Below are 21466 nucleotides of genomic sequence, written 5' to 3' on the forward strand. Positions count from 1 at the left end.
CTCAACAAAAACAAGCAAACAAAAAATAAATAAAAATACAGTTTACTTAAAACACAGTTCACTTAAACATACACAAGAGGAAATAGAAATATTGAAAAGCCCTGTAACTATTAAAGATATTCAACTCATACATTTAAAACTTTCCACAAAGCCACTGAGTATTTTTAAAAATATTAAGCTATTTAATATTTTTGGTATGTTTTCATTCACTGGTATATTTAATTAAGTACTTTTAGAAAAAAAAAAAGAATATCCAGTCAATCCAATCTGAACATATTCCAGATAGAAAAGCAGGGAATGCTTTCTGTTTTGTTTTATAAGCACAGCATAACCTGAGCATCAAAAGCAGAGAAAATCCTTACGAGAAACCTATAGGCCAATATCCCTCATTAACATAGAGGCAAAAATTGTTTTTAAAATATTAATGAATTTAATCCAGCAATCTATAAAAAGGATAATACACCATGAATTAGGAGACATTGTCTCACAAATGAAAGTTTACTTCAGTATTGGAAAGTCAATCAAATGTAACATATTAACAGGGCAAAAATAATATAGATAATAATCTCATTTGATACAGAAAAAATATTTGACCAAATATACCATCCATATGACTTTTTAACTCAGTAAACAAGAAATAGGTGCAAAAATGTCTGTTCGTACCATGTCCATTCTACATTTTACTGGAAGCCCCAACCAGTGCAAACAAAACCAAACAAAACAAAACAAAACTGGAATGAATGAATGAATGAGTGAGTGAATAACACATATTTTAAAAGAAGACATAAAACCATATTGATTTGCACACAACATAACAGCTACACAGAAAATCCTCATAAATCTACAAAAATAAGCATTATATCTATAAGTAAATTTAGGTCACAGATTACAACAATATACAAACATTAATTGTATTTATATATATATACTGGCAGCAAAGAATTGAAACATTAAGTGAGCATTTTCAATTACAATCAATAAAATACTTAGGGATACATTTAACAAGATGCACAAGACCTGACCATAGAAATTTACAAAAGATTACTGAAAGAAACTAAAAAATATAAATAATTGGTTACATATACCATGGTCACAAATTGGAAAATTCAGTATTACTAAGATGTCAGTTTTTTCTGAGTTGATCTAGAAATTCAATAAAATACTAACCAGTAGGGGCGCCTGGGTGGCTCAGTTGGCTGAGCGTCTGACTTCAGCTCAGGTCATGATCTCTCAGTTTGTGAGATCGAGCCCTGTGTCGGGCTCTGGTGCTGACAGCTCAGAGCCTGAAGCCTGCTTCAGATTCTGTGTCCCCCTTTCTCTCCACCCCCACCCCTGCTTGTGCTCTGTCTCTCTCTGTCTTTCAAAAATGAATAAACATTAAAAAAATTAAATACTAATCAGTAACTCAGTAGCAGGAGTTTTTGTAGAAACTGACAAGCTGATTCTGAAGAACATAGAATAGCCAAAATAATTAGGAAAAGAAAAACAAATGTAGAGGAATTATACCACATGATTTCAAGATTTTATATTATAAAGCTATAGTAATCAAAATATTGGAGTACTGCCATACTTACATAGATTAATGGGAAAGGACAGAATGTCCAGAAACAGACCTACGCATCTTGATTTATGACAGACGTAAAATGTCATTTAATGGGAGAAAGGAAAGGTTTTTCAAACATGGTCCTTAGCAACTGGATAAACGTATGGAAAATATGAATCTCCATTCTTATCTTGCACTTAATACAAAAAACAAAATCAAAATCATTCATATACAGTACATGAAATTTAACACTAAAACTATCAAATGTGTAGAAGTAAACAAGAAAAAAACTCTGCATGTAATTAATGTAGAAAGAGCATTCTAATCAGGGACCCAAAGAGCATGAGCCGTTAAAAAAAAAAAAAATTGGATTTCATAAAATTGTTAAATGTTTGCTTTCTTTTTTTAAAGATTTTTTTTTTAAAGAAATCTCTATGCCCAACATGGGGCTCAAACTCACAACCCTGAGAACAAGAGTCACATACTTCCCTGACTGAGCCAGCCAGGCACCTCTTAGATGTTTGCTTTCTAAAACACAATATTAAGAAAATGCAAAGTCAAGACAAAGACTTGAGAAAAATATTTAAGATACTTTTTTATGTGAACTTATTTATTATATACACAAACTATAACATAGGACTTGTATTGAAAATATAAAACATACTCTTCCCACTCAGTGATATAAGGACAGACACCCAGTAAGCATAAGGGCACAAAAACTCAAGCACGAATTTCATAAAATAAGACGCATACATGAGCAACAGTCACACTGAACGGTGTTCAGCAACATTGATCTTCAGGGAAATGCAAAGTAAATCCGAATGAAAATTAAAACCCCTACATATAAAGTAAGACGACTGACAACATCAAACATTGCCCGGATGTGGGGAAATTGAAACTCTCACACACTGGTGGTTACAGTGTAAATCTGAGCTCCCAATTTGGAAAAGTATTTGACAGTTGACGATGAAGTGAAACATTAAGATATAACCAGGCAATTCTCCTCCTAAATATTTAAGTGAAATAAAACCATATGCCTGCCAAAACATTTTATATGAATTTTCATTCATACTAGTCCATCAAATGTCTGTCACGGGTAAGTGAATAATAATGTTTCAGGCATATTCACACAACGGAAGAGTAGTCAGCGGTAAAGAATGTACATCCGATACGTGCAATAATACGGGTGAACCCTCCAAAACACGCGGGGTGAAAAAAATGTATGAAATTCAGGAACAAAATTCATTCACATTGACAGAAATCAGTCCAGTGGTCTCATGTAGCTATAGTGGAGGCGTGTGTGGGAGGTTAATGGCAAAGGGTCCTGAGGGAACTCTGAGGTGATGGATATTTGGAGCTGAATTGTAGTTCCCCCAAAACACATGGGTTGAAGTCCTACCCCTCAGTGTGTGGAAATGTGACCTGACTCGGAAATAGGGTTGTTCCAGGAGTAATCGAGTTAAAATGAGGTCTTGAGGTGAGCCCTAATCTGATCTGACTCGTGTCCCTACCAAAGGGGGAGATTTGGACATGGAGAGACACATGCCAGGAGGGAGGCCATGTGAGGGCACATCAGCAGAAGACGGTCAGGTGGCTGGAGTGGGGCGTCTACTGGGGAGACAACTCCTAGGATTGCTGGCAAATACCAGAAGCTTGGAGAGGCAAGGAAGGATTCTGCCGAGAGCCATGAGAGAGAGCACCGCCTGGCGGAGACCTTGACTTCAGACTTCTAGACTCTAGAGCTAAGACCATAAATGTTTGTTTTAAGCCATCCAGTTTTTGGCATTTTGTTACGGCGGCCCTAGAAAACCCATACAATGAAACTGCTCTATATCTTTTTGTTTTCCTCCTTTCTTTTTATTTTTTATTTTTCTTCCTTCCTTCCTTCCTTCCTTCCTTCTTTCTTTCTCTTTCATTCCTTCGTTCTTTCCAAGTTAGTTAACATATAGTGTCATAATAATTTCAGGAACAGAATTTAGTGATTCATCACTTACGTATAACGCCCAGTGCTCATCCCACAGGTGCCTTCCTTAATGCCCCTCACCCATTTAGCCCATCCCTCCACCCAACAGCCCACCAGCAACCCTCAGTTTGTTCTCTGTATTTAAGTCTCTTACGGTTTGTCTCCTTCTCTGCTTTTATATCATTTTTGCTTATCTTCCCTTATGTTCATCTGTTTTGTTTCTGAAATTCCACATATGAGTGAAAAAATATATTTGTCTTTCTCTGACTAATTTCACTTAGCATAATACCCTCCCGTTCCATCCACGTAGTTGCAAATGGCAAGATTTTATTCTTTTCGATTTCCAAGTAATACTCCATTGTATATATATACTACATCTTTATCCATTCATCCATCGATGGACATTGGGCTCTTTCCATACTTTGGCTATTGTCAGTAGCACTGCTACAAACATTGGGGTGCACGTGCCCCTTTGAAACAGCACACCTGTATCCCTTGGGTAAATACCTAGTAATGCAATTGCTGGGCTGTAGGGTAGTTCTTTTTTTTTTTTTTTTTTTTTTTTGAGGAACCTCCATACTGTTTTCCAGAGTGGCTGCACCAGCTTGCATTCCCACCAACAATGCAAAAGGGTTCCCCTTCCTCTGTATCCTTGCCAACATCTGTTGATGCCTGAGTTGTTAACATTAGCCATTCTGACAGGTGTGAGGTGGTATTTTATTGTGGTTTTGATTTGTATTTCCCTGATGATAAGTGATGTGGAGCATTTTGCCATGTGTTGGTTGGCCACCCGGATGTCTTCTTTGGAAAAGTGTCTATTCATGTCATCTGCTCATTTCTTCACTGGGTTATTTGGGTTTGGGGTATTGAGTTGGTAAGTTCTTTATAGATTTTGGATACTAACCCTTTACCAGATATGTCATATGCAAATATCTTCTTCTATTCCGTTGGTTGCCTTTTAGTTTTGCTGATTGTTTCCTTTGCTGTGCAGAAGCTTTTCATTTTGATGAGGTCCCAGTAGTTCATTTTTGCTTTTGTTTCCCTTGCCTCCGGAGACGTGTTGAGAAAGAAGTTGCTGCGGCCAAGGTCAAGGAGGTTTTTGCCTGCTTCCTCCCTGAGGATTTTGATGGCTTCCTGTCTTACATTGAAGTCTTTCATCCACTTTGAGTTTATTTTTGTGTATGGTGTAAGGAAGTGATCCAGGTTCATCCTTCTGCATGTCACCGTCCAGTTTTCCCAGCACCACTTGCTGAGGAGACTGTATTCCATTGGATATTCTTTCCTGCTTTGTCAGAGATTAGTTGGCCATACGTTTGTGGGTCCATTTCTGGGTTCTCTGTTCTGTTCCGTTGATCTCAGTGTCTGTTTTTGTGCCAGTGTCATACTGTCTTGATGATTACAGCTTTGTAGTATAGCTTGAAATCTGGGATTGTGATGCCTCCAGGTTTGGTTTTCTTTTTCAGGATTACTTTGGCTATTCAGGGGTCTCTTCTGGTTGCACACAAATTTTAGGATTGTTTGTTCTAGCTCTGTGAAGAATGCTGGGGTTATTTTGATAGGGATTGCGAAACTGTTCTATATTTTAATTGTGGTGATGGTTACATGCTCGTATACCTTGTCAAAATTCATTGAACTACACACTTAAGATGTCTGCATTTTACTGCATATAAATTATGCTTCAATCGTGTTGATATTTTGTAAACCGGCACCACGATATGGACCACCGTAAAATAAATCACCATAAATGAGTCCCCCAGGCCAGCTACTTCTTTAAAAAACAGAGTTCTAGACTCAATGGTCTAAAAGTCAGTAGAAAAGTAAGCGCTCCAGACTCCAGGAGAAACAGGTAACAGCCGGTCTCACCCCCTAATGGAGAAGCCATGAATAGCTCAGGTAACAGATGAAAGATGAATTATTTGAAGGAACAGTAAGTGGAAAGATGCTAGGGTTTGTCGCCCGGGTGTGGGGTGGGGTGCAGGAGCGCTTCCAAGCGCTCGGAGCAGGCACGCTAGAGAGGGACCCCCGTGCTCCCCGCTCCAACCGCAGGGAGCAGGGAAAGGGGGTTGGGGGTTGGGGGGGTGCTTCCCGCGGGCCTTTGTTCCTGTCCCTCCCCCCCCCCCCCCCCCCCGCGCAGGGCAGGTCGGCGCCTCCCGGGCCCCAGGCTGTGTTCCAGAAGCCCCCTTCCGGCTCCGCCCCGGCGGTGCAGCTTCCCGAGGGTCCGAACCGCCTGGAAACTAGAAAGTGGGACTGGAATGGAATTCGCCTCAAGGTCATAAAACAGGCTGAACGGTGCAGGCGCCAGGGGGAATTAGCTCAAGTGGTAGAGCGCTCGCTTAGCATGCGAGAGGTAGCGGGATCGACGCCTGCATTCTCCACTTTTGCTCGCGGGACGTCCCCCCCACTCCCGGGCCGCACTGGGCTCCCTGCACCTGCAGCCCGAGGGACCCGCCCCGCGTGTCCCTCCCTTAGCTCCTCGCCCCCCTCTGCCTGCCTCTGTGCTAGCCCAGAAAGAAAACAGACACCCCTAAATGTTACAAAAAAGCACCCTTACACGTGACACACAAGAACAAAAAAGAAGCAGATGAGGGGCCCAAGCGGCTTTTACAAATGTCTGTGGGGCCTCAATTCAAAGTTAATAAAACACTCTGTGTCTGGGAAAAGCAAACTTTCTCTTTTGCGGGTACCAAGTGTGAGGAACAGCCTGAGAAATGTGTCGGGAGGCACACGCAGGCGAGTCTGGGTTTTCTTATTGTTTAGTGTTTATTATTCTTTCTAAAAATACGTTTTCTGTTTTATGAATATTATACTTTATTTTATTATAACAGCGTTTTATTATTTTATTCACAGTGACAACGCATGGTCAGGTGGCAGGTGTAAATTTGTCTCCTCTCGGATTCTCTGAGGGTTGGCTCAGGATCAAGAGAAGAAAGACAGGGAAGGAAAGAGAGGTTTGGAAGGACCATGGGGAAAGGTGTGGGCCGGCGTATTAACCTTGCTGTGAGACGCGCCCTCACTAAGCAATGCGGGAGATGCTTTATCGTCTCCCTGAATTTGCTGATGTGCTCAAAATACACTGAGAACCAGATTTTCTCAGCCAAGAGGAACCACATTGTAAAAATGCATTTTTGAAATTGCAACGTTATCCCGTTTTACTAAGAAACTGCGTGAGGTTCCACATTAACCACAAGTCCCAGCCTTAGCAGAGTCCTGCCGCCGGGGCATAAGGTCTTGGCTCAGGGCTGGGGGAGACCCTGTGGGGCCTCAGGGCTGTGCCGGGATCTGTCCCTGTCTTCATCCGTGTTTCCTCTTTCCCGTGTCCCAGATCTCTCTCTTTGACGCCACTCGATTCCTCTCAGCATTGCCCTATATTGATCGTAGTAGGAAAACATTTTTATTGGTTAAGTGTGCTTTTCTATTTCCTTATTTGTGAATGAACTCCGCGAGTGTTGTAAATAATGCTGCATGTTGTTGAATGTGTACTCACTCGAGAATACCATCCTTGGGATGCGCCCTCCTGGTCATCTGGGCCCGTGAAGGAGGACCCCGAGGCAGCCCCCAACCACCTACAGTCCCAGGAAGTCCAGTGGCTAACGCCTTCACCCCTCTCACCCCCTCCCCTGCAGCTCAAGCCCTCCTACTCTCCCCCAACCACACTTCCTTCCCACACACAGGGATTCCGGTGGGTTTGTGCAGCCCAGGCTCAAGCTTCTCCTTCACTGTCCAGTCTTTACTCGTCTCAAATTACTCTCCCCTTCGGGGCTTCTAACTACCCGTATGGCATTTCTCCCTTCACCAAATACCAATGAGACAAAATCCCTACTTGATGCGTGTTATACTTGGAGGAAATAATGATGTTCCTGTCTTAACTAAGAGCCCTACTTGGGTGGGAAGCAAACCAGGAATCCTCCAGAACTCAGGGGCGATTGAGCTCCCTGAGCCGTCAGCGAGATGGCAAGGGAAAGAGCCCTCGGCTGCCGGCCTGCGGGACCCAAGGTCCAGGCAGCCACGGGAAAGGTGGTTGCCCAGGGGGCCGAGAGGAAGTGGGCCGGGGACGGGGAAAGAAGGGTCCAAAGAGCAATGTATAGCCTCCATCTGGTTTCCCTTTTCACTATGAGGGCCTTGAGGTTGGTGGCAAGGGACTTCCGTAAGCTTTCTCATATGGAAAATGGAGACCGTAGGCTACGTCTAGGTAGGTTGCCTGCATGAACACACGGACGGCCTCAAGAACAGGGCCTAGACCAGTAAGTGTTAATTACTGTTGCTGTAGTTTCTGTACAAGTCACAGGCTTCATCCTCTGGGCCTGGGTGCTTAAATCAGTGCTTCGGGCATGAACCTACAAATTAAGGTTACAATTCTGAAGCCACAATACTGGCTCCGCCCCAAGGTTCTTGATCACCGGCCGAACCCTACGGGAGAAAAGTGCAGGACGCAGCCTGGGGAACCTCGGAGAAGTGTAAGAAGTCTCCATGACAGACGGGCATCGTGCGGGACCACACCGAGGCTCAGATCAGAGAGCAGTGATGACCACAACTCTGCAGCGGGCTGCAGACGTGGTAATTCCACATCCGGAGCGTGTCCTCTTGACTTGAGATCAAGAACGTGACTTTGAGAAGCGGGGACAAGGCTTTCCCAGGAAGTCTCCCTTCCTGGACTCGGGCTTCACAGAGATTTGGCCGTGGAGGTGTCTCAGCATCTGGCTGGTCCTGGCTGGGACCTGCACCCTGTTACTGCTTCTCAGGGAGACCCTTGGTCCACCTTCCAGGACCCCTCCCTTCCCGCTCCTGCCCCAGGCTTGGCATTTTTCTAAGTGCTTAGGTCTCAACTCAAATTTCCCTTCTTCAGACCAGCATAGCTAGGATGTTGCCCACACTGTCTCCTACTCCCTGTTCTAGCTTCTTCGCAAACGCCTCCAGGAAATCTGCTTTTAAGTTACTGGTCTGAGGGCGCCTGGATGGCTCGGTCGGTTAAGCACCTGACTCTTGATTTTGTCTCAAGTCGTGATCTCACGGTTGGTGGGATTGAGCCCCCCTCGGTTCCAGGCTGACGGCGCTGAGCCCACTTGGGATTCTCTCTCTCTCTCTCTCTCTCTCTCTCAAAATAACTAGCTAAATAAACTTTCATTTAAAAAATAAAGTTCTTGGTTTGTTTTTCTCTTTCCTAGAATGGGAGCTTCCTTTTCAGCACAGCACGCCAAATCGTCCTGCATCCTGGGGGTCCAGGGTGAAGGTTCTGTAACATATGGTTCCTGAAGGTTCTGTAACATATGGCTCCTGCCTTGAACGGATGGGGCGGGCAGCACGGGAAAATCCGATGCAAATTAACCCTTCAAAAAATTAGCCCACCACATCTCCAAAATCTTGACAGTAACATCCACTAATCCATTTGCCTTCTTTGTGTTTTCTTTGCCTTCCATCTTCCGTTGTTTGTTTTTTTTTATGTTGGCAATTAGTTTTTTTTTCAAATGCCAAACTAGATTTCCTACATTCCAGCTAATCCCTGTTTCCTTTTACCATTCTTTTCTCTTGCTTGCTTTAGAGCTTCCCTTGCTTTGTCTTACTCCTTATGTTAAATGCACAGATTGTTTATTTTAACGCTGTATAACTAAAGAGTTGTTAAGGGTAGACTTTTCAAACTAAAGAGCAGTTTCTGCAGAACCCAAGGAATAAGTCATTCAAAATTTTCATTTTTGTTAGCTTCTAAGGAGTCTGAAAGTATGCTTTCGATTTTTCTCTAAGATGCACATTTGAGAATTAATACTGTGTTTGTGCTTATGTTTACTTGTTTAATGATATTGTCTAAAATTATTTTGTTTATCAGTTTTATGTGTCAACATTTGATTATATATATGAGATGTGCATATGACAGTATAGGACATTTGAGCTCATATATCAGAGTTAATATTGATGGCTAAAAATGGGAAATTTGGACATTATGTACCTCAAGGTGAGGCACACGACACCTACCAAATTTTACTGTTAAGGTATTTGAACCTGAAGTTAAGGGAACCTCTACCTCTAACTACCAGTTGGCAGGAAATAGAGCAAGTCAAGAAACATGTCAAGGGACACCACAAAGAGGCAATTGCATAAATCCACAAGGTGGGAAATTACGTAGGATAAAAGACCCAGCTCCTTTACCAAGTCCATTGGCAGGAACCACTACTCTGTATGACTCTGGCGTAGTGGATACATGTTGTTATACATTTGTCAAGACCCATAGAACGTATAACCCGAATGTTAACTATGAACTTCAGTCACTAATCGTAATATTGATTCACCCATTGTAACACATGTGCCAGACTAATGGCAAATGTTGCTAACAGGGGATGGGGCGCCTGGGTGGCTGGGTCAGGTAAGCATCAGACTTTGGCTCAGGTCATGATCCCACAGTTCTTGGGTTCAAGCCTCGCATGGGGCTCTATGCTGACAGCTCGGAGCCTGGAGCCTGCTTTAGATTCAGTGTGTGTCTCTCTCTCAAACACTGAATAAACATTGTAAAAAATTAAAATATATATATAGGGGAAACTATGGAGGAGCAAGGGTAATGTTGTCTATCGGAAACAATATACCTTCCACTCAAAAATTGTTTTTTAATCTAAAAGTGCTCTAAAAAATAAAGTATATTAGCTAATTAATAATAATTTAAAAAGAAAAGCAAGGGACCTTCTATAGCTGAAAAGAGACTTAAAATATTAAAGAAAGTGTGGATTTTACTTGGTTTCTTAGTGACCTGTGAAGGGAGACGGTATTTGCGACGGAAGTCTGAAAAAAATGTACACGCAGGCGTAAAGTTCTCCTTGGCGTAAAATTCCCCGATTCCACTCTCAAGAAATTGGCACATTTTCATCCTGATCTCTACTGCCAAATTCCGGAAGGAGAAATGTCCGTGGATCCCAACCTTCCTTCAGCCCACAGCCGACGACAGGCTACCCGCGTGTGGCATCTCATGTACACTGCTTTTATTCAAGGCCGCTGCGATCTCCTTAAAGTTGTAAAATCCAATAGGAATTTCTACATTTTTTCTTGCTGAGGGCTACAGTTTTTGAAATTCTCTCCACCCCGCCCCATCTCTTCCTGGGATTTGGATAGCGCCAGCTAGTTCTCCTGGAACTCTCCAGTGGTCTTTGCGTCCTCACCTTTTCTCTCTCTTTCTCTGTAAATATTCTTTGAGGTTCTGTCCTTGGGAAGCTTCTGATCTCGAGCTAATTTGCCTGGGTGGGGGACGGTTGGATCTGTGACCGTTCTTACCTTATATGTAAATATTTCTACAAATGTGATCCCCTTCTCACCAGGAGGTTCAGAACCTTATACCTGTGCTATCCGACAGAAATAAGCATCGTACATATAATTTTAAATGTTCCAGTAGTCACATTCAAAAGCAAACAGAAACAGGGGCGCCTGGGTAGCTCAGTGGGTTAAACGTCCAACTCTTAATTTGGCTCAGGTCGTGATCTCATGGTGAGTTCGAGCCCAGTGCAGAGCCTGCCTGAGAATCTCTCTCTCTCTCTGCTCCTCCCCTGCTCACTCACTTTCTCTCTCAAAAAATAAACTTAAATTAAAAACACACACAAACAGAAACAAGTGAAAATCCCAAATATTATCAGTTCAACAACTAATCAATATAAAAATTATTTTTTTTAATTTTTTTCAATGTTTTATATTTATCTTTGAGACAGAGACAGAGCATGAGCAGGGGAGGGGCAGAGAGAGAGGGAGACACAGAATCGGAAACAGGCTCCAGGCTCTGAGCTGTCAGCCCAGAGCCCGACGCGGGGCTCGAACCTGTCAACCCCAAGATCATGACCTGAGCGGAAGTCGACGATCAACCGACTGAGCCACCCAGGCACCCCAGTATAAAAATTATTAATGAGACATTTTGCACTCTTTGCCTCATACTAAGTTTTTGAAACCTGATGTAGATGTTACACTTCTGGTGCATCTCATTTCATAGCACATTTCAAATACTTGATAACCACACGTCACTGGTGGCTCCAGTATTGAGTTGTACAGCCCCATGTGGTTTATTTCTCTTTGCTTCAATTACAAGCACTTTCTCTATTCTGGAGGGCCATCTCTCCTGAGTTCCAATTCTCGTCCATAATCCCTTACTGGTATCTCTACTCGCACGTCCCATGAGTATTTCAGAACTCACAGGACCTGGCAAGAACCTAATCATTTCTCTCCCCAAATCTGCTTTAGTGAAGAATATCCAGTCTTGGGAGAAAGCACGACCATCCGCACAATTGCCCAAGCCAGAGAGCTAAGGACCTCTCCTTCCTTATCATCATCTACATTCAGTTTTCCACCAAATTTTGTCAATTCTACCTCTCCGTCTAAATTAGAAACATTAGCTCCTCTTAATCTTCCCTTTGAGTAACCCAGGGAATGTTGCCTTGGGGTCATTGGCATTACTCTTCCTTCTGCTTGAAGACTTGGGAGTCTTGGCCTTCTTGACTCTTCACATTATTTAGGCTCACCTCAAGATCATCCCTCAGAACACTTTCCCCTGAACCATCAGTGCTTACTTCCATCGTCTCTGAAACTACCTAGTTTATAATTTTGTGTTTTTGTCTCCCCATACAAGGATATATGACTTAGGTCTGTCTTGGCTGTGACTGAATCCCCAAGACGCATAGCTAATGTGGAACCCCAGAGGCTGACAGCTGAGGTAAGCCCTCATGAAAAGTCTGCTCAAGGGAGAAATGAGTCTCATTGGCTGCCAGTGCCCTGCCGGGTCCACCAAGGTGATGCCCTAATGCGCCTTCTGACCTTCGAGCTTAACTTTCACTTCTTTCCAAGCCATCTTTTGCAGGAGCACCACAGCTGTCTTTTGAAAAACGCAGATTTGGTCATGTCACAGTTACTTCCGCCTATAAGAAAGTGTCCAGAGCCCCTCATCCTCTGAATGGTTAGCCCACTCTCCCCTCTATGCAAGTTAACTGCTTGTTAGTCCCCCTTCATTCCAGGTGATTTCGTTCCCCCGGGACCTTGCCTGTGCCTAAAACGCCCATTTCTAAGTTAGCCGTTTGGCTCCTTATCCAATAAAATGTAATTACAGGAGTGATCTTGAGAAGAAGAGGAAAGGAAGGGGAAGAACAGGAACAGATGGTTTCTTTTTTACATTTTCTGATTAGGACAAAGTGCAAGTTCAAGTTATTACTGCCCAAAGTTCAGCTTCTCAGGGGAAAGGGACAGAAAAGGAAGCCAGAGGCCTCTGATCACACGGCGCCGGCTCAGAGGACTTGATGTCAAGGCCACGGGGCAGAGTGTGTTCGTGGCCACGAAGAACACAGCAAGTCAGTTTTACTTTATTCTTTATTCATGTGTATTCAATTCTATGTTTCCTTCCCTTTCATTTTGAGGTGCAAGTGTTTGGAACTATTTCGCTCTGTCAGTAGCCAGGGCTCTGTCTACTCTTGGCTGAGAACCTCCTCTCCCCCACACAGCCCCGGCCCCATGGCCCCCACCCTCTGCAGGCAGATCTGGGCTCACCTCAGACAGAGCTGTGCAGGGCCCCCGGGGCCACTCTTCCCCCAGGACTAGACCGTGGGTCGGGCCTGAGATGTTGTCTGGGACTGGATGGCCCACGGGTTGGAGGAGGCGTGCTGAGTTCCTGGCCTTACCGGGCTTCTGTGCGTGGGAAGGCTCAGGGAAGGCTGTGAAAGGGAAAAGGGGGATGTTTCCTGGAAAGAAGACAGAAAGGCCAGGGCTCTTCCAGGCACAGGAGCAGTGGGAGGGGAGGGTCTCCAGGGGCAGGGGGAGCAGGGGTGGGGGCAGAATATCTTTTACCTTTCTTGCCGTAACCCGGACACCTACATGTTTCTCAAACTTGGCTTTCTTCTACCCACCAGCAAGGAGCTCTACCTTTTCCCTGCTCCAAAATGTGCCTGTAAACACGGTGGGCCATTTGAACAGGTGACACCTTCCCGGAGAATGGTCTTTCCTGTAAGTGAACGTCAGTGTCTAGGAAACCTGGTATATTTTTCCTCACTGGCCGCGAAGGGTCAGTCGCTTCCCTCTTGATTCCCTCCCGATCTCGTACCGCACTCATGGAAGGCAATGTGGCCAAGTCTATCAAAATTAACTCAGCGGCTGCACGTCTAGGATTTCATGCTACAGACACTCTTACCTGTGCCAGGAAATGCGCATAAGAAAACAACTGCAGCTTTGTTTGTAACGTCAAGGGACTGGAAACACCCTACAGACTCATCAACAGGAGACCAGTTAAATAAAATACAGTAACTGCTTACAACCGAATTTCTGGTGGACTTGAAAAGGGGGGGAAAAGAGCACAAGAGGAAAAATAAAGAGATCCAAGGTCCACTGATAAAAGCAGCTTTTCACAGCATGAACAGCAAGAACCAGATACGTAAAAATACACTTAGGTTCACAGATACTTTCTTGTACATTCCTTAGGTAACTTAGGAAATACACATGAGCATTTGCTAACTTTAATTGCATTTGGGGCAGGGACTTGAACACTGGGAACGCCAGCGCCCTTTGGAAAACCTCTTGAATATTGAACTGTGTTCATTTGTTACCGATTCAAAAACTACATAAAATTTAAGAGTAAGGGGCGCCTGGGGGGCTCAGTCGGTGAAGTGTCAGACTCTTTTTTTTTTTATTTTTTTAATATTTATTTATTTTTGAGAGAAAGACAGAGTGCGAGTGGGGGAGGAGCAGAGAGAGAGGGAGACACAGAATCCTAAGTGTTGGACTCTTGATCTCGGCCCAGGGCATGATCTCGCGGTTCGTGGGACTGGGCTCCACATCAGGCTCGGTGCTAGCACCGAGATTCTCTCTCTCCCTCTCTCTTTGCCCCTCCCCTGCTTGCTTGCTCTCTCTCAAATAAATACATTTAAAATTCTTAAAAATAAAAGAATAAAAGTAAGGTAACTGCCCCAATCGTCTCTACGCTTTTCTGTTTTTCAAGAGCAAAAACAAAAGGCAGACGTGAATTCGTTGTATTCTTTAGCCCCAGTCTCGCTGATGCCACGTCTTTGCTCTTGCTGTGCCCAAGGCTGAGAGCCGGGGTCACAGGGGGGAAACTAAAGCAGAAAGCCTCACTCCTTCCCACGGGGCTCCGATGGCCTGAGGGCCGGGCGGGGATCCTCGGCCAGCCCACCAGATGCCCACGGGAGTGAACGAGTGTAGGCGGCAGAAACCTCAAAGCTAGCGTGTATCTCCCTACTGCTCAAGCCCTCTGTGTGGGACGATCAAACAGTGCCAGCTGGGGGTAGGGATTGAAGGGAGGTAACGGAATGCGGCCACTGTGACACCTGCTCCCCCACACCCCACCCCCGCAGACCTGGAACCAGATGGACCTTCAGCCCTGCGTGTACCCCCGGCTGCTAATCCCACACCTGCCATTCCCTCTGGAGATAATGCCCTCGCGTCCCCCAGTCTCAACCCTTGGACGGGGGGGGGGGGGGGTCCCTCCTGCATATCTTCCCGGCCCTGGATCAAGTCTCTGTCAGCCTGTCCCCAAAGCTCAATGGATCACTCTTTTAATTGAGTCATCTAAATAGCATATTCAGGGGCGCCTGGGGGGCTCAGTCGGTTAAGCCACCGACTTCAGCTTAGGTCATGATCTCACAGCTCTTGGTTCAAGCCCAGCGTCAGGCTCTGTGCTGACAGCTCAGAGCCTGGAGCCTGCTTCGGATTCTGTCTCCCTCTCTCTCTGTCCTTCCCCCGCTCACACTGTCTGTCTCTGTGTCTCAAAAAAGGAATAAATATTTAAAAAATGAAAGATGAACCTTGATTTCTTTCGACCGATTATTTTGTTCAGCAGCTTAAAAAAAAACAACCAACAACAGCAACAAAACCCACCACATTCCTCTCTATGTCTAAAGGACCGCATGTTTGATTGGCGTTTTAAACTTAAAAAAAAAAAGTGCTTATCTTGAATTACATATGAATGACCATTTTTCCTATGTACAGGGTTTTCCCACTTACCCCTGGACTAGGCACCCCCGGGGCCAGAGGTGCCAACACAGCGCCGGGAGTGGCTTCCCCCCAGGCCACCTCCCAGTCAGCCACAGCAGTTGATGATCCTGAGTTTTGACAAAACAGAAGGCGATTCTGGAACACCCGGATGAACTAACAGGGCGGTGCCTGAGGCGGTCTTCCCCACTCGGGACAGGTTCAGGTCCCCATGAACCTGGGAGCTGCGCCCTGTGATGGAGACAAGAGAGCCATTGGTTGTCCTCACGCCCTTGCCCCGGGCACTCTCCGGGATGTTAGGCAGTTACTCGGTCCTCACTTCACCTTGGTGGCCTGAAAAGTCAAGGGGTCCGAGAGACGTGATAATTTCTTACGCTCCAGGGGCGAAGCCTTTCCCAGGACCTCCTCATGGCCTCAGCATTACCCTCAGCAGTCTCGGGGTTTGGGCTCCTATTGGAAACCAGAAAACGTCGTGAGAAAGCACCCAAAAGCAGGGACTGTCCCACTGCTGTGTACCTCTGAGTGTGTCCCCTCCCCAGGCAGGCTAGGCCCCAGTAAGTTCTGAGAACGGGTGGGGTGGAATTGCTTTCTCGCTGGCAAGTTTTTGCACGTTTGTTTCCATCTCCAGGAGCCTCTAGAGCAAAAGGGAGAACAAGTAGGTGGGTTCTGTGTGTGGCACAGAGAATGGCCTCTTTCCTGAAGCTAGGGCCCCCGACTGGCATTGCACTTGAAACAGGGAGGCCGGGCGGGTGGTGATGGGATCCCAGGCAGGTGGGTAAACGCTTCATGAAGGACACACTTCCCAACACTGTGTTTCCTCCTTTCTTCCTGCGTGAATTCAGTTTCTATAAAGTCCACTGGGCGTCACAACCTCCCGTGGCCTTGACCCTCCAGCACCCTGCAGCCCGCGGCGTGAGCCAGGGCCTGTTCTGAGACTTGCTGGCCCCTCTTCCTTCCTTCCTTCCTTCCTTCCTTCCTTCCTTCCTTCCTTCCTTCTTTCCTTACTCCCTCCCTTCCTTCCTTCCTCCTTCCCTTCTTTCCTTCTTTCCTTCCTTCCTTCCTTCCTCCCTTCTTTCCTTCTTTCCTTCCTTCCTCCCTCCCTTCTTTCCTTCCTCCCTTCCTTCCTTCCTCCCTCCCTTCTTTCCTTCTTTCCTTCCTTCCTTCCTCCCTTCTTTCCTTCTTTCCTCCCTCCCTCCCTCCCTTCCTCCCTTCTTTCCTTCCTCCCTTCCTTCTTTCCTTCCTTCCTCCCTCCCTCCCTCCCTCCCTTCCTTCCTCCCTTCCTTCCTTCCCAGGTCAGCCCCTCGTAAAGCCGGGTCCGGTTGGCCGAGGGGTGCTGGCCGCCCTACCGTCAGGTGCTCCCGCCGCGGGAACAGGAGCCGCCTGGCGCGCGCCCGGCCGACACCCAGCGCCCCCGCGCGGCCGGACCTCCGCGCTCCCCGCGCACGCCCCTCGCCGCGCGCTCCCCCGCGGTCCACGCGCAGTCGGTGGGAGTGCCCGGCAAGCCCTCGCCAGCTCCGCCGCAACTGACTACGCTTCAAAGACGTCCGGGATCGCCCGGTCTTCTGCGCCCGTGACCCTGAGAACGGGAAAAGCAGCCGAGCGCCGTGCACCTGTGCGCCGGGACGCAGCCCTGCGGGCGGCCGATCGCGAGGCCGCGGGTCCCCACCGCGAGGGCGCCACAGGCCCGCGCGGCGATGTCGGGGGAGGGCAGCGCCCGCGGGTCCCCGCCCGTCCCGGCACGTGCCGCGGGCCGTCCCCGCCCGGTTTCGCGGGACACGCGGGCGCCCGAGCCTCACCCGTCCCCGGGCCCGCACCTCCGGGACGCAGCCGTGGGGTGCGGGTCGGATGGGGACCCGGGCGCTCGCTGTGCGAAAGCGCCGCATCTCAAGCGGCGCCCCCCTCTGGATTCAGGACGGGAGACGCTACGTCCCAGCTCTCCCAGGATGCTCCAACACCTCACCCCTAAAAGGGGGTTAAGGTTGCCACCTGCGGTGAAAACGAGGGGGGGGCGCACGCTTCCGCGCAAAAACACCTGCCCTCTCTGAGGCTCGAACTCAGGACCTTCAGATTATGAGACTGACGCGCTGCCCACTGCGCTAAGAAGGCGACGGGGACAAGGCTCCAGTTAGACCTTAAAAGAATCATCTGATTCCTGGAAACCATGATGTGCCCACCGAACACTTGTGTTTGACCTTTGGCGGGTGCTTTCCGTCTCCCTTTCTGTTGATCTGGATTGTCTTTCCCTCGGAGACGTGAATGAATTTTTGACCGTCCACAGTCTCCTCTGTTGGGAGTAGTAGGCTCACTAAGTAGTTGAATGAATACCTCCCGAATATGTCCATAGTCTACACTTTTCTGTCCGTTGAAATCTGCATTTCCACGTATGTCACCCGAGATACTCCCCTCGAAGCATCACAAACTGATTTTGTGAGTCTCCATGTCTTCTCCAGGCAACCAAAAATTCTATTAAAGATCCTACTCACAGGAGGATGCCTGGCTGGCTCAGTGGGTAGAGCAGGGGACCCTTAATCTTGAGGGTCGTCCATTCAACCAACCTTAGTTCACAGCCTGCCATGGTCTTGGCACCTGGGTTCAAAATTTCCAAGGCAACCTTGGCCCTTTGTCCCTCCGATCCCCTCCAATCCACTTCAGATCATCCGTTCTCAAAGAGTGGTGGATAGATCCAGGGGATTCCTGAGACACTTTCAAGGTATGTGAGGCCAATAATGTCTTCATAACACCAAGGCTTTATTTGTTATGCAAAAAGCTGATGGTCCAAAAACAGTCAGTAAAACTGGTTCTGTCTATGGATTAAGCATCTAATATCAAGAGGTACCACTGACCCCTCGCTGTGTCCACAGCTGCCACATTCTCTGGGGACAAGTGTTTTCCTTAAGAATATCCTTGATGAAGCAGTAAAAAAAAGTATATACTTTGATGGAGCAGCATTTTCATTTGAAAGAATAAATAAGAAACAAAACTGTGACATAGTCAGACATTTTCGCAAAAATCAAAGAAATCAGCCCGTACCAAAAAGAAACTCAAAGGCAATAACCGAGAGGCTTTGTCTGCAATGACGAGTTATTAGCTTTCAGGTGAAAATCAGCTTTTAGGAGACATCATGAACTTGCAGCTTCCCAACACCTACAGGCATTTCTGATGAGATTGGTGACAGTGTTAACGAATGTTCTTTTCTGTTGGATACTCTACACTGAAATGTTCCAACATTTGGAAAAGCGAGATATCTCAGTGGACCAATACGACCAAGTTGTTACCAAATCACGCATCCAAAGATAGCGAGAAGTCTTCAGATTCCGCATCACAGCCAACCCTACGGAAAGTACAACCTGTCGCGTTTTGGTATAAGGTCATCAGAGAAGAATGTCCAGGATTACCTGAAAAGGCTATTAAAATACTCTTTCCCTTTCTAACAACGTATCTGTATGATGCCAAACTTTCTTCATATGCTTATAGCATTTTGAATGTAGAAGCAGATATGAAAATCTGTCTTCCACTAAGCCAGTCATTAAGGAGAGTTAAAGAAAAACATATATGGTTATTTTTTCATGAAGTGTGACTCATGATAACACCTAATAGGTTGATTACGCTCATTTTAGAAAAAAACCTAACAGATAAATACTTTTAAATTTGCCGTCTGAACTCTTAACATAGTAAATACTGATGGATATAATCCACAAAGAACGTTTGGTTTCACAATAATTTTTAAGAGCGTAAAGAGTCCTGGGGAACCTGGCTGGCTTAGTTCACACAGCACGTGACCTTGATCTCTGGGTTGTAAGTTCGAGCCCCACACTGGGTGTAGATATTACTTAAACATAAAATTCTCTAAAAAAAAAAAAAAAAAAAAAAAGAGTAAAGAGTCCGGACACCAGAAAGCTTGAGGACCACTATGGTAGATTATTTCTATAAGACCTCCCTTAAACCTCCCTTCCTTGTCATCGCATCATTCATTCTACTCATTGAGAACCTGTTGTGTGCTGAGCACTGTCCTGGGGTTGGGGGTTTAGAGGGAACTGAGCAATCCTTGACCTCAGGAGCTGACAGGACAAAGGCCCAAATGTCATCATTCCAAAGATTAAATATATCTTCCCAAATACTCCATTTTGTTAACATAACCCTTCCGCTCTGTATTAGTCAGCTAGGGCTGCTGTAACAAAACACCACAGACCGCGGGGCTTAAACTGTGAGAAATTTTTCTCCCAGTCCTGGAGGCTAGATTGAGATCCAAGATTAAATCAGGGCGTCGGTGGGTTTGCCTTGTCCTCAGGTCCCCCTCCTTGACTTGTTGATGGCAGCCTTCTGTCTCCCGGGGTCTTTGAGCGTGGACGCGTCTGGTTTCTCTCCGTGTCCTAACCTCCTCTACTTAGAAGTCCTTCTAAGAGGCAGATTGGATCAGGGTCTACTCTAATGACCTCTCTAAAGGCCCTGTCTCCAAACACAGCCACCTTCTGAGGTGACAAGGACTAGGGTATGGACTCACTCTTGGCGTGGCCTAGGGAAATGACTGGCTCTGAGTCCTGGTTCTGAAGGTGGGTGTAAACCCCGGCCACTTGTTATCTACTTATTCACGCGGGTCCGTGCCAAGTTTATGGGATCCAGTGCCGATCCCGGGAAAAGGAGGGAGGGAGGTAACTCTACACGTGTTCTTATTTCTACCTGCCTGGTTCCTTCCACGGGAACCTCTATAGCATCCATGCCGCGTGGGTTCTGAGATTTTCTCTCTCCATATTTGGGTGAATCTCTCTCTCTCTCTCTCTTTTTTTTTTTTTTTTTTTTTTACTTAATTTAGGGAAGTCCCTTAATTCCTTTTTCAAAGTCTAGTCCAATATGCCTCTCTTACAAAACATCTCCTCCTCTACCCTACATCCTCTTCAGACTCTTTTCAGTTCTTGGCTTAGATGCTCGGGGGTGAGGAGGGCAAGGTGAAAGGAAGCAGGGAACTCTGGCCACAGCCACTTTCTACATTTCTGCACACAGCTCGATCAAAACTTGTATGGAAACCTAAAAGGAGAAAAGCAGCCCCACATGTTGGGATCTCAAAATACATAGCGCAAACACAAACAGGGAACTGCGGGTAACAGGCCAGGAATTACCTGCTCTCCGCTCTGGTTTAAAACAGTTTTTACACTGTGGCATGTGAGAGACGGATAAGTGGCAGCGACCGGCCAGAACAAGATATCGTTCCAAAGCTACAAGAGCCGCGCAATTCGCGGCTCATACACAGAATGCTTTTGTTGTCGCGGGGGAAGGAGGCAGGCTTCGTCCATGTGCAGCAGAGGTCGTTCTAACAGGTGGCAGGCCACCTTCCTGAGCTCTGAATGTCTGCAAAGACCCACAGAAAGTGGCCGTTGGCCTTGCTTTCCGATGGTGACCCCTGGCAGCCTCCCAGGAGGGCCCGTTTTCTGCTGACGGTACGGCGGCCAGCCCGCAGCCTGGTCCTTTGGCCCTTTGGCCCTTCCAACTACTGTATCAGTGTGCTTGTCCGCATGTTTAAACCATTTCTTAAAACTGGTTTCACTGACGGACAGCGGAACCCTGCCTGTGGCGATCCCCGGATCCAGGGGAAGCCTCGGTGTCAGGAAAGGGCTTGGCCGCCTGGCGACTTGCCTCTTCTTGGGACTACGCACCTTCCCGGCACACCCTTCCAGGTTCCATATCAATAACACCTCCAGACCTACCCTTGCCTTAAATACGCAATTCCAGGGGTCCTTTCTCGTGAACACATCTCCCCACACATTGTTTAACACCAAAAAACATATTTACGAGAGGCTAGGACCTTACATCGCCACAACTGGTACTTAGAAATAGAACTTAAATAAGTTTATCCATTTTGGGGCGCCTGGGTGGCTCAGTTGGTCAGGCATCTGCCTTTTGATTTCGACTCAGGTCACGATCTCATGGTTCATAAAAATAAATAAATAAAGTTCATCCATCTTGAAAGAGAGAGAGACCGAGAGGAAGCATGCGGGCAGGGGAGGGGCAGAGAGAGAGAGAGA

At 46.5% G+C, this 21466-nt stretch overlaps 1 non-coding gene across 1 annotated transcript; it reads right to left on the reverse strand.

Moving 5' to 3' along the window:
• Positions 1-17482: 17482 nt before the first annotated feature.
• Positions 17483-17555, reverse strand: TRNAM-CAU. Its single transcript has one exon. It is a non-coding gene; the product is annotated as a tRNA-Met (tRNA).
• Positions 17556-21466: the final 3911 nt, after the last annotated feature.

This window comes from Panthera tigris, chromosome B2 (assembly GCF_018350195.1).
Source record: "Panthera tigris isolate Pti1 chromosome B2, P.tigris_Pti1_mat1.1, whole genome shotgun sequence".
NCBI classification, from domain to species: Eukaryota; Metazoa; Chordata; class Mammalia; order Carnivora; family Felidae; genus Panthera; species Panthera tigris.